The sequence below is a fragment of the Hyla sarda genome, chromosome 12 (genome assembly GCF_029499605.1).
Source record: "Hyla sarda isolate aHylSar1 chromosome 12, aHylSar1.hap1, whole genome shotgun sequence".
NCBI classification, from domain to species: Eukaryota; Metazoa; Chordata; class Amphibia; order Anura; family Hylidae; genus Hyla; species Hyla sarda.
The window spans coordinates 57,801,381-57,816,040 of record NC_079200.1 but is presented as its reverse complement, the minus strand read 5'-3'; the positions used below and the strand labels follow the sequence as shown (position 1 = coordinate 57,816,040).

Sequence of the window (14,660 nt, the reverse complement as noted above, 5' to 3'; positions counted from 1 at the left end):
AGCGGTCCAGTCTCATAAGTATATAAATTATGTACCTTCATACAACTATTATCAAAGGACTATGAAGGAGATTTATCAAGCTCCGTAGTAGATTTACTTGCACACGTGCGACTTTTCTATACATGCTGCTACTTTTTGATTTTTGCTTATTGCAAAGCACATTTCTGAAATCTGCTCACATAGTATATATATATATATATATTTTTTTTTTACTTTGCAGTGGTCATGTATTTATCAAATGCAATAGTCGCTATTTATGAAGAAAAAAGTCGCATCTCCATTTAAAAGTCGCATATATATTACAAGTCCAACCTGGCTTACAGAAAGTGCATACGTCTGCAGAAAAGGACATTAACACCCACTTTAACAACTGTTCTTGTTCTGCATCATGAAACAAAGCTACTACATTAATGTTAATTTATTATATAACTAATAACTATGTTTATTTTAAGGTTGAAAATACGCACTGCACACTTTGTTAATTTTAGGACACGTACATGCTGGCGTACCCACTAAATTGTAAAATTTATGTTGTGTGAAAATAGAATATGGCATAAAATAATTGTGTAAGGAATTTTACAGACTACGTAAATAATCCATAAGTGGCACTAAAATGTTTTCCTTAAAATAAAAAAAGAAACATCCATAGCAATACAGCTTCATGCTAATTTTGGGGTGGGTAACGTATCGGACCTTTATTTTTTGTGGCTTAACCATTGTTTATGTGCCTGTTAGTGCTGCGCTGTCTTCCTTCCTGATGTAAACTCCGGCCCGAGCACAGCGATGCAAGACTCCGCCCACCATCGTCACAAAATGCGGGCTCAAAATTAAACAAAAAAGCATCCAGACTATAGATATTCATGGTGTGGCATAGTATGTTTTTAATATTTTTTTATTTCTGAGGAGGGTGGATGGGTTGTTGCGGGATAATTGGAGTGCAGCTATTTAGTGCCAGGCAGGCCAGTCAGGGTGTCACCCGATGCGGTACGCCCCCCACCTCCCTCCCCGTCACTCTCTAGCAACGCTACTGGTAATAAAGGGTAGATAAAGAACTTCGGCTATTAACATAAGGGAAAACTTTTCTGCTTTACAAAATCATTTTGTAAGCGGGTTTCCCGGGTTTTGCTTACGTTCGATTTATTTATCAAGGTCGTGTGACTATTTGATAAATAGGTCGCATGTAAGCAAAAGTAAGTTAAAAAAAAATTGTCATATAAAAGCCATACGTTTGAAAAGAATGATAAATCTCCTTCTATGTTTACTACAGTCCAGTACAGTATACATGCTCCCATAGCTCCCACTCACTGATGCAGTCCTCACATGAACCAACAGCTGTTTCGGGTTGCCTACAAAGTGATGAAAATTAAACAGAAAGACCAAAAGAAGCTTAGATACTTTAAAATTGTTGACAATAAATTCCATTTTGTCTCAGAGCACAATGTACAGTCTCCTATTGATGAGGGAGGAAAATTGATTCCCTTCTGATGTTGGCTTGCCTCCAGATTGATCGACAACCCATTTCTCAAGTTTAATGTTTATGACAAGTTTATAAATTGTTGATTTTCTTTTTAAAATGCTCAAGAACAAATCCATACAGCTGTGAATATGAGAATACTGTCACAACTCAAAGAACTGTGTGAGAGTGTAAGAGGGAACAAAAATGATTCATGAAAAGGTAACGTTTCCCTTATTGTAGTGATCAAAGTCTGAACTTTTCCATTTTATTTGGTGATGTTTCAACTTTGTGAAGGGGTGAAAAAAATCTTGCCCATACAGGAACATGCAACTTTTCAATTTCTGAGCCTACATGGGCAAAGGCAGCCCACAATGCTTATTTAGCTAAAGTCATTTATGGACACCCATGAGCTTACAAATAATGTAGATTGTGTCAAAATTTGTATTCAATTATAAATTTGTCACCAAATATCGACCTTCTGGGGGAGGGTAGAGGTGTATTTCTAGAGGGAGAAAGGTAGCAATCTCACTTAGGCCCTGATGTGGTTCACAGGCTTTACAAATGTTATATTAGGACCCAGGAGCTTCAAGATACTTATCTGCTGAAACTCTTAGAAAGAGCTTAAAGCATACCTGTCAGAGCCAACAAAAATGTTTTTTTTTAAAATATATCACTCAGTACCTAATCCTGACCATGTACATCTCATTGTTACGTGTCTAGCACCTTTATTAATTTTTTTATTACACTTTTAATTTAGCTCACTAGTCTGAATTCTTCTCAAAGGGAGGGGTGTGGCCTCACTGTTCAGGTCTCCCCCCCTCCCTCAGTATGCTGTCTGCTCATATCTCCCCTAGCATTAGCAACACTACAACTCCCAGCTTGTCCTCACTGACAGTAGCGGGACACAAGCTGACAGTGGGAGGATTTTTCTTCCAGCTGTGACCCCTGCACTCACAGCTGCCAATCAAGGAAGTGTGTCCATGACATAGGTGATGACGCATGGACACATCAGGACTAGTATATGTCCAAGCAGTCAGGGTGGGCAGTTGTTTGACTGTCTTTTTCCGTATGAAATACTGAAAATTTTTAATGAAAGCAATTGCAAAACCTATTGGTTTTGCATGCTTTACAACATATCAAAAGTTTTTGTATCTGACAGTGCCCATTTAAGAAATCGTTCCCAACCTCTGACTCTTCAGATTCAGCAAAATTACAACTCCCATCATGCCCTGACAGCTTATGGTGTCTTATGCAGCAGATGGGCCCAAAAGTGACAGCTTCCTCTGCACTTTTTTTTTTGGTTGGGGGCAGGGATCCAATGGACACCTGGGTTGGTTACACTTATAACATCCAATGGTAGAAAACCAAGTATTGCTGTCTATCTCTAAGGGACTGTCCATTCCTAGCAACAATCCTTACACCATCTTCCAAGATTGCAGAAAGAGTTGCGTCTTGATGGAGAATAGTCTCAGAAGCAAATGTTTTATGTTGTCAAAGTCTATTGAGTGCGGTGTTGAGAAAGTAATCATTTTATGACGATCCTTGGAAGGAAGTCTGTTACGTTGTTTAGAGGATTTGTTGGATAGATAGATCTGTTCGTGTTTTTCCATCTGTGATGGCTCTGGCTCTGTAGCGTGGTTGGCTGATAGCCCCGTGATCGTAAGCATGTATCTATTTCATACACAGTGCTCTTGTATATTTCATTAGACGAAGATGTCCTTTTAGCCCAGACATATGTATATCTATTAATATAGCTGGTATGTATACTTGCTAATCAAAAAAAAAAATGTTGTGAAAATCTACATGTATATGTAAATTGCTGAAGGTATGTGATATACGGTCAACTGTTATAGATAATGTGTTCTAATCCTCAGCAGAACATGTTGTCTCCCTCCACACCTTTGGTCCTTCTTGATAATCTATATTTATTTTTACTTTTATTTTTGGTCATTTAGTGTCTTGTATGGAACTCGGAGTTATTTACTGACACATCATTGACAATTATTAGCAGAACATGCTGTCTCCCTTAGCAACCTTGCTTGGATCCATACCTTTGGTCCTTCTTGATAATTGATATTTTATTTTTTGTCATTTAGTGTCCTGTATGGAACTCAGAGTTATTCATTGATACATACATACATACATGTTCACCACATAGTATTGACATGATATGACATGTATAAGCAATCATATGAAGCCATGTTGATACATTTGTATCTAATATTTGCATTGGAGTGTATTTAAAATACCTACCTGTCTCAGTGTATGTTTAATTCATGACCTATATGGTCCTATGTTCCTTATCTATTTCAATGCTTTGGCATTTTAAGCCCATTTAGTTATTTTTGCTTTTCTGTTAGTGGTCTCCTATGGCAACCTGTGTTTACAGTGAAATTTATAATATACCTTAACTAAGACATTCTACCACAATCATTACAGTTGCATGATGAGGCTATTGTATGTACTACATGTACTACAGTGTTTGTGTTTGTCGATATGTCTTCCACGGTAGACCAAGGCAGTATGGTGGTTTTTTAGGCTATATGCCTTTTTGTTGCGATTTACATTGATGTTGATATTTTCCTAAATCTATATATCATTTTCATTACAAGTCACACAGATGACGATATGCATATCAAATAGAAAGATCCTATTAGAAATTAGAAGTTGTTATGCCAACTGTTAATGAGTGAGTTGCTATTGACTACTTCAGCTCTGTGTGTTTACCCACTTGCACAATGTGAAGACACACCTGATATTAATTAACGCCCTTGTAGTTGGCTTCACCGTAACTGACATCACACGCCAACCTCACTCTGAGACACCTCTTTGCACGCAGGTATGAATGTATAAAAACCTTCATTCTTTTATCAATATTTGCCATGACTAAGATATCGTAATAAGTTCGAAACATGTCAGCGTTTGTATTTATGTACCTATAGGTTTTTTTGTTTTTTTCTTTTTGTTCATGTTTTTAGACATGTGAAGTAAAAGTTATGTTTTAGCCCATATCTTTTTGTGAGCTGGACCCCTGACCTTCCTTTGTTAGATCCATCATGGGTCATGAAGGGGTTAAAAATCTTCTTGGGGCGCCAATTTGCTGCCCCTGCGACCAAGTGGGACACTTTGTAGGGCCGGTCCTGCAAATAGGCAATGCAACAACAAGTAAAATGTCACAGTAACAAGAGGATACCAGACGAAAGTAGCAGCCAGACACCACAGCACCTAAACGTACCCCATCGTATGTCTTAGTTACGGGCTTCGTCCCTGAAGAAAATGCAGTGTACCACAGATTCCACACCACTGGTTAGCCTGTGCCAAACTAATAAACTGCTCTATTTTTTATCTAAGCTTCTTGGTTGCGCTTCTTGCCATCCAACTCTGTATTTCTGTCCAGATAACCTGCTGCCTGTATACCTGCTACCAGCTGTCTCTGAATGGTCATCTAGGTATATGCTTGAACTAAAATGCACAGGGAGAGAAACAATGTGGAAATGAGGCCTTCAATGCTGTGGCAGATTATCTGCTTGGTCACTTAGGATTTTATGTGGGATTACACTGAATGTGAAATTGTGTGAACTGTAGCCCCTAAATGGAATCTGTCATCTGCAATTCACATTCCAAGCTGTTGACGCTGTTAGATAGCTGTTAGGACAAGGACACACATGATACCTTTCATATATCTGTCTGTGCTTTCAGATGACTGTCAAATAGGGATACGGAAGGGAAAGCGGGGATAGGAAGTGTTCTAGTGCTCAGCACTCCAGGGGTTCGATAACTACACATCAAAAAATAGAAGCATTTACCTATATTATGGAAGCACAGACATATATATATATATATATATAACACCTTGTGTCTCCTTGCCCTAACAGCTACAGTATCTAACAGTGTCAGCAGTTTGGTACATGAATTGCAGCTGACATACTTCCTTTAAATCTCACAAAGCAGTGTGGACTTTCCCTCAGGAAATGTTCAGGTTTCTTCCACCACGTAATCTCTGAAGGCAGAAGCTCCTCTAACCATAGAAGTAGGCAGAAGACATAAGCAGATGGAACTCAGTCATTACTGGTAGCAGACACTAGGTCAGGACAGGCAGCAATGAGGAGAATAGACAGCAACCAAGTTAAAGCGGTACCCCTTCAATGCAAGTCAATGGGAGGGAGTGTGATGACTGTCATGCCCCCTCCCATACACTTGCATTGAGGGGGCATGGCCGTGATGTCATGAGGGGCATGGTCATTTAATTCCGAATGCTGGCCAGTAGAGTACCCCTTTAATTCAGAACCTTGGAAAATGTTCACAAATACACAAATAAGACCTCTGCTGGTCACTTAAATAAAAGGGGTATTTCAAGATTTTTTTTATTTGACTATGCTACAGAGGCTGTAAAGTTAATGTAGTTCATAATATATTGTCTGTACCTGTTTTTGATGGCTGATCTCACAATTCTTATCCTTTATCTTTGTCCCAATGTAAATTTTTAGCAGCATACAAAATAAGTGTTGTTTCAGGCTTTTGCCAGGCTGCAGTGCGACCCGAGACATTACATCACTAGTCAGGTGATGAAAGGGACTCTGTCTGCTTTAATGGGCGGAGCGACCGCTGTGTGGGAGGGAGATCATTCTCCGTAGGGCTGCAGGGAATTGTAGTTTCCATCACAACATGCATGGAAGGGAGCTCAGCTATGCTGCAATTGGTGGGGTGGTAGAAAAATGACCTCACACTTAGGCTATGTTCACAGAACGGAATTTCTGCACAGAGTTCTGAATGAAAATTCGCAATAAATTCAGCAGAAATTAATTGCCCATTCAATGAAATTCCTGCTACACAAATTCTCCTGTATGAAGGGGACAGCAGAATCCATTCAAGTGTATTGGCTATAAATTAATTCAAAATTCCATCCAGAAATTCTGCTGTGTGAACATAGCTTTACAAACAAGGGATCCTGGGACTTGTAGTTGGAGGGAGGGAACTCAAACAGGAAATAGCCATCTCACAAAAAGAAAGCAGCAGCCTTATGGTGGACTCACAACACAGCCATTCAGCCCCAAGACAAGCACGGATTCTTCCTAAGCATGTCCATTACTTTCTGGCAGGTAAGTACTAAAGTATTTCCCTGTCTCTCCCCTCTTTATACACTTATATACTAATTGCGCCTATAGACACCCCTTAGTCCCAATGTTCTAATACCTTGCATACTCAATGCTGGGTCCTTGTCCGTTTTTGGTGTTGTCCGGAATCAGTACTCCTGCGAATTTGGATAAATCATTCCCCCCAAAAATTCTATTCTCCTAGTGATCTCTTTGATCTTGTTACATTACTTTAAAAATGCATCTCCTTTAATTTATGGTATTCGTCTGATTACCTGTCTTAAACCCTTCTATTCTATACACTACGGTATTGGGGCGGAGTTACCAACTTCGCGCACAGCCGGGCCGTATACGGCAATACGCCCGCTCTGTTTGCGAGCGTCACAGAGCGGGCGGGGACTGTGCGCTACGTAACGTCCGCCGGAAACCGGTAGTGACGACAGACGCCGGCACCTCGCTACACCAAGCGAGCAGAGCTGGACTGAGTTCCGACTCCCTGCGCAACTGCAGGTAATGCCGTGCCCGTACTTCGAAACAGCTAACCGTGAGTACTACTGGAGGGACTGAATTGTTCCCTGTTCTTCCTTCCAGGACGGGCACTGATTGCAATTTCTTCTGCCTGTTTTTTCTTAGGTGGTAGAAGCAGCTACGGACTACTTGCCCCCAAAAACGTTTCTTTTTAGGACACAGGAGTGGAGCACTTTCTTTTCCTTACAGGATCAATTGAGCCCGCTGTACTAGTCCAATGATGCTATATATCTTGCTATGAGGGGACGTCATGCTGTACACACCACAAGCTTGATTATATGTTTTGGTCAATTACATTTAACCTTTCCCTGATGAAACCACCGTTTACCAGGTGGTAGAAACGCGTCGGCGGTTCTGTATATTAATCCAATTGTGCATTTGGGGCTGGCAGGGCCCACCAGAGCCTCAATATGCTTGGTTACTAATGGTGACAACCAATTTTATGTCCAATTTTCAATTGGTGTTGGAATACACAGGCACTTTCTTATTATTGGTGGATTTTAAATAAGGAATATAGTAAAAGTTATGTATTAAGCACACTTGTTTGGAACACTTATTAGTTGGTTCTAATTATTATTTGACAGGTAAGTACTAAAGTCACGTTATGTTGGATAACTCCTTTAAGGAACCCATTGGTCAGGAAAGATTCAGATCCACATGCATTTTTAGGTAGAACATAGTGCCATGAGATTGGTAGGGAAAGACGATTAGCATCACACACTGGCCCTTTAAATGTGTAAGAGACCCCAGAAGGGCCAGGAAGGCAAGCAAAAAGCTAAAAGCAGTGATTACCACAAGAAGTATAGTAGGGTTAGTATGTTGGATCATGATAAAGGTGGGTAACCATCTGTGTAATGGGTGCATACCTTTGGAGGGGTCAATAAAAACAGCTAAATCACATCATTGTGTGATCTGGACATGTCCTTCTACATATTTCTTTATTTCCTGCAGCAATACTTTCTACAACTTCCAGAATGTTATTATAATGCCTCAACCATCGCAAACATTTTGATTTTCTTTTAGCTCTCAAATGCTCTGCAATTCTCAGGAAATTATTGACATGTTTTATTGTGTGCCAATTGCTGCCTTAAAGAATTGGGATCCTGCCGTTTTTGAAAGTAGTGAAAAATACATTTTATTGTCACGAAAACAGTGTCTGCCTGCTCCAGACTATGTTTAGTTTGTAAAATGGAGCATTCTCCAGATGCAGAATGGCCTATATTTCTTGTGTGATGAGAGGCTGGAAATTTCCAATTCAATAACAATTTAAAAGCATACCGCATGTCCCAAAATAGTACTGATATTAACAACTCGAGGAAGTTTATTTGTCCTGATATCTCACAAAGTGAGCATCAGATCCATCAGCAGGCATGTTCCTATAATCTTAACATATAAGTGTCCTATATACCAAGCCCCCAATATCACTGGATAACCAATGTGTTGACTAAACTTCTCTATTCTAGTCAGGCATGATATGTAAAAAGGAATTGACAAATATAGGCTTGACTAGTATGGCCCAACCAAGCCTCTTTAGTCATCAGGTCTATCATCAACATCATCAGAAGCAACAGTTTATTGTTTAATGTAACCCCTTCCTTGCTGTGTTGCTGAATTAATCCACAGTAGTGTATTGTGTAAGTCAACAGCCCAGCATAGTGCCATCCTGCAAGGTTAAAGGTGTACTTCGCCCTTAGACATCTTATCCCCGATCGCAGAGGTCCTGCAGCTGGGACTCCCACGATCTATGTGGCACACCAGGCATTTGCTTAGACTGCTGAGTGCGGGGGTCGTGACGTCATGGCCATGCCCCCTCAATGCAAATCTATGGGAGGGGGCATGATGGCCAACACGCCCCCTCCCATAGACTTGCATTGAGGGGTGTGGCTTGACAACACGAGGGGGCATGGCCATGACGGCACAACCCCCGCCCCCAGCACCCAGCGTTTGTTTTTCTTTTTTTCTTAGAGCCGAGGAACTTGCTCTCGAATCACCCAATGTGCAAGAAAAAGTGCAAACATGTTACACTAAAAAAACATGCACAAAGGATGCGGTCTATCGCAAGACCTTCTCCGACAGGAGAAAGGCCCCCCAACAAACCTTACTCTTCGCCTCCGGACCAAAAGGTACTGGCGAAGTTCCATGTCCCTTTTCACCAAAGCTACTAGGGGACCACAAATGTTCCCGGCATCCCCTTTGGTGTTAGCCAAGGTATCTGCCTGGAGAGCCGATAATGGTCGGTACCCTGCCCGTGCAGGAGTACCTGAGGTTTTTGCAGGGAGGTGCAGAACCTAATGGCCCCACACACCTCCCCTAAACTGCTAGTAGCGAACACCCAGAAGGGCTACTGCATTCTAACAATCCTGTGGACACACAACATGCAAAAAGTGATACAGTGAACAAAAATAAATAAATAAGTGAATGTGCGCAGGTATACTGCCCGGACATCCGGATGGATCTATAAAGATTTCTCCGATCCTGGCCAGAAGGTTGGGAATCAAGAGGTAAGTGCCACTAAGGTGAAGAGATCATGGTGCTAGTACTTCAACTCATTGAGCCAATACACCCAGTGAGTTTTGGCACCTCGGGGTCACCACTCCCCGAGGCACTAAAGTACCTCGGCTCTAGACCCCATCAGCCTCATGGCTAAACACGGAGGAAACAGGTCACATTAGGGCAGCCACTGAGCTGGTTTCGTGGCACCAGCCCCGGAGAGCCCCGGTACACCTGCTCCTCCATGTAGCCATCCATTCCTACCAGTTGACTACCTGATAAGAACAGATACTACACTTGATCTTAGCCAAAAGGCCGAGAAGCGATGTTCTGTGCTGTGTTTGGGCAGAGAAGTAAAGAAAAGTAGACTCTTGTATGTGCACTACTGACAAACAGCCCAGTTCAAGACCATTTACACCGCTCCCCAGCTCAATAACATCAGTTAAAGCACTAAATCCCCTTGTCACCATTCTGAAGGGTTGATGTAACCAAACCAGGTAGGTTTTTAAAAATATTTTAAAACAATAGTAGTGCTTGAAAGAAAGGCTTTCTTTGTCTCTGTACAAGCTATATACACATGAATCGTCACTTCAAACACATCAATGGAAAAAGACCAGGCATCTGCTTGCTTTCCATAATCTGCATAATAGCAGCTTGACCCAACCCTTCTAACTTTACATGGTCAGCATCTTCTTATTATTCACATCAGAGGACTCAATTCATGAATCCATACATGATAAATGTTTGCAGAATATTATGAAGGAAGTATGGAGCCTTTTGCGGGAGGAGCTGGTAATTGCTCCTCATGGTTCCCTGCCCTTGATTAGGCCACTTGAGCCGCTCTCTCCCGTTGCGATGATCCTGGAGATAGCACTAGACACAATGACTACTTTGTTAATAACACCGTCTATTATTCTCCCTGGCACACTGAAGATAATTAAAACAGACTTTCACTGGATTTTACAGGGAATGAACAGTGAGACGCTTTTGCAAACAGACATCTGTGATCCCCTTCCAAGCAAGAAACTGACTCGTAAACATAAGATGTTCATATTGCGCTGTAAACCTAAGCCTGAAATATTTATCTACCTATTGCCAGCGTTGGCATCTTGGAAAGCGATATATCTTCTTAGACTTGAGAGTGTAAACACAAGCAGAGGAGGGGAAGAGCAACTTTTTAAGATGTACTTGTGAGCCCACGAAGCTGGACTGAGTTCAGTTTTTCTCTAATATAGTAAAATAGACATTGCAGATGAATCTAAGGGGATTAATGGGGGAAATAATATCAGTATGTCCATGTCTCCAATTCGGGCCCAGTATCATTTCTTTATACCAGACACACATACATATCATATGCAGCACAATAGTGCAACGTTTACCTTGGTATTTTTTGAAGATCAGGAAGGAACTACAAGAATTGCAACTACAAATCAAAACAAATTACGGTACATTGCATGGCTAGGCAGTTTACATGGCCCTACTATAACCCTTGAAAGATTGTCCATACCATGATGGATTTTGTATGAAAATATATTAGCAAATATAGGTATTTTACTTTCTGTTGTCTTTCATGTTTTCCTTCTGTTTTTGATGCAAGCTGTCTGTCTGTTATCCTAATTAGTATAATGTTCTGTCCCGTGCGCACTCTAGTCAGGAATTCAGCCAACTTTCTCCCTCGCACTTTGTGGCAGGGACTATACTTAATAAGGGGTAGTAGGAGTGAGATAAAGTTGGCTGTTTTCTGAGCTACAATGTTTTTGACATGAACTTGGGCTAATGAAGACAACAGAGCAGAACGTTTGTATCAGGAGCAAAAGGAAAGCATAAAAGACTATAGAAAGGTAAGAAAATAACTTTACCATGCACTAAGAAACCCTAAAGTGTTAGTAGAAACCTTTATTACTTCTCTGGGTAATAAATTCTTGAGAAGTTTCTACTTGCACTGCTGTCTGAATACTGGATTTCTGTATGCATAGCTTGTATACTATATGCTTGGTCAGCGATTGTCCTGTGCATTCCTTTTGAGGAACCTTAGTCAAGGATCAACCACCACTTCATCCTCTACCCCTTAGCGAAACCTGTATTGAATCTATTCCTGAATAATCCAGGTCACAATGTACAGCAGGAAAGTGTTTTCATCCTTTTACACAAAATTAAAAATGAGATTAAACCAGATTGCGAGGATGTGTCTCCACCCAGAAGAGCTAATAAATCAATGACTAGACGACTACCAGTCACATCTTTCAATATAATTCATAAATCCCATTATATGCCTAAATAATTTAAAGCCTCGCTCTCCAATATAATTCATAACTTGTTAACAGATTCCACCCCCATCCCATACAATCCATAAATCCTAATGTGTCTGTCTAGTAGCTTTGCTCCCTCCCAACACACAAGGAGAATATGATAAAAAAAGCCCATATAATGGTTATGAAATGAATTCTGCGGAGTCCCCCGTCCCGCTTCTAATTTCAGTTTGATGAAGTAGAATGCAATGCTGTCCCTTTTCCCGAAGTTAATGCATTCATTACTTATAATTACTTTCTATGCCCGCTCACCAGTCCCCGTTCTCCGCTGCTATAATGATTGTGATTGGCCGTACAACAGTTTTATCTAAGTTAATTTAGTATTCCGAGTCGGATGATAGAGTATTCATTGTGTTACCTAGATTATAGATGCAAATGGCTCTATATATCATTAGGGGTGATCCAGCTATGTACATTGACATCTAATGATTTCCACTTATCTGGAAGCTGTAAAGTCATAATGGTTGGAGCACTGGGGATGAATGCAAGCCACAGATCTGATGCCTATGTAACCTATTGTGCTTTCTGTCATTAGAAGCAAGGCTGGTATACCTAGACAAAGGCAAGAATCTATTATTGGAGTGTGAAGATGCCTGCTCTCAAAAGTTTGTCTACTCTTCAATGACATGCTGACGTATCTGTGGCTCTCCTGTTGTTCCCAGCATGTCCCGAAAGCCAAAGGTGACTCACTGAAGGCTCAAATGGCAGGCTGGAACTTGTAGCTTTGATAAAGCAGGAGAATCACTGGCAGTAGATCAAGATAATGGTTACACAGGTAGGTATTAACACCACCACATTTAAGGCCCTACTACATGGGCCAATTTTTGGGTGAATCAGCAGTCCTAGAAATGCTTGTTCCCCATAGTCGGTCAGTGTAAAGGGACAGTGATCAACCAACAAACAAGCAAACACTCATTCATCGGCAAATAGGCTCTTCTTTGTAGACAATAACATAATTGTTTTATTGTTCTGTATATAGAATGTGCACATGTAGAATATGCATATATGTATAGATAGAGGGGGTGCTCTCTGTATCATTACCTTGGTGGGACCGAGGAACTCCAGTCTGATACAGAAGTTAGAAGTTTTTACCGCGAATATCGGGACATTGTGATTTCGCAAATATTTTGAATATAGTGATATATATTCGTAATGATGAATACTTTTTTTTCCAATATGCGAATATATGCGATTATGCAAATATTTGTGAATATCGGCACTTCCAGTCAGAGGACAATGATCCCTTCCTTCTTTTAGGTGAAAGATATAATCTAATCATATAATGATATGATGATAATTTCATTATGAATTTTTGCATGGAAAAAAAGAGAATGAACATAGAGAATATGCGGATTTCGCAAACATAGGACGAATATTCGTCCATATATTCGCAAAATATCACAAATTCGAATATGGCCCCTGCTGCTCATCACTATTCTATAATTATATAAATAGCAAAAATGTTATTGAGATGAACTTTTGTTATTTTCCAAATACTTTAATACTTATTTTCCACCATAATTTGCTAATACATTATTTACAAAAATCAGACAATGTGATTTTATGGATGTTTTTTTCTCATTATGTCTCTCATAGTTGAGGTATACCTATGATGAAAATTACAGGCCTGTCTAATCTTTTTAAGTGGGAGAACTTGCACAATTGGTGGCTGACACTGACAGAGGTGTCAGCAGAGAGCACTGTGGTCAGACAGAAAATAACTATACAACTTTCTCTGTACCATACAGCTGCTGATCAGTACTGGAAGGATTAAGATTTTTATATAGAAGTAATTTACAAATCTGTTTAACTTTCTGGCACCAAGTGATGTTGAAAAATTTGTTTTCCACCGGAGTATCCCTTGAATGTGATTTTGTTCTAAGAATGTATCTAACCCTGTTTTGAAGCCCTCATCTGTTCCTGCTGTTATCAGTTCCTGAGGTAGAGAAGATGGAAAAGAAGATGTTTCACCCCTGGAGACTAAACCTTTTTTTTTCCAAAGAGGAGGAGTGCCTCCTTGTCTTTTGAAGTGCTTCTACCTGGAACAATTTTTTCCAATATGTTTTTGTATCTGCCATTTATATAGTTAAGTAAATTAAAAAATATAGCCAACTGACAATTTTTCCTACCCCACATAACATCATGACATTTAATGGTCACACAAAGCAACACAATATTCATACTATAACCCCCCGTCATCATGATATACAGTCATGGCCGTAAATGTTGGCACCCCGAAAGTTTTACAAGAAAATGAAGTATTTTTCACAGAAAAGGATTGCAGTAACACATGTTTTGCTATACACATGTTTATTCCCTTTGTGTGTATTGGAACTAAACCAAAAAAGTGAGGAAAAAACCACACACACCAAAATCCAAAAATGGGCTGGACAAAATTATTGGCACCCTTAACTTAATATTTGGTTGCACACCCTTTGGAAAGAATAACTGAAATCAGTCGCTTCCTATAACCATCTTCTTACACCTCTCTTACATGCCGGAATGTTGGACCACTTTTCCTTTGTGAAGTGCTTCAGGTCTCTCTTATTGGAAGGGCTCCTTTTCCCAACAGAATTTTAAGATCTCTCCACAGGTGTTCAATGGGATTTAGGTCTGGACTCATTGCTGGCCACTTCAGAACTCTTCAGCGCTTTGTTGCCATCCATTTCTGGGTGCTTTTTGACATATGTTTGGGGTCATTGGGGGACATTTACTAATCTAGTCTATTCTGAGTATGCTTATAGACCAGCGTATGTGGTAGTCTCCTGTCTATTGTGCTCCTAA

General features: G+C 40.3%; 1 pseudogene; it reads right to left on the bottom strand.

Moving 5' to 3' along the window:
• Positions 1-9,784: 9,784 nt before the first annotated feature.
• LOC130297161 (U2 spliceosomal RNA) lies at positions 9,785-9,894 on the bottom strand (annotated as a pseudogene).
• Between the last annotated feature and the right edge of the window lie 4,766 nt (positions 9,895-14,660).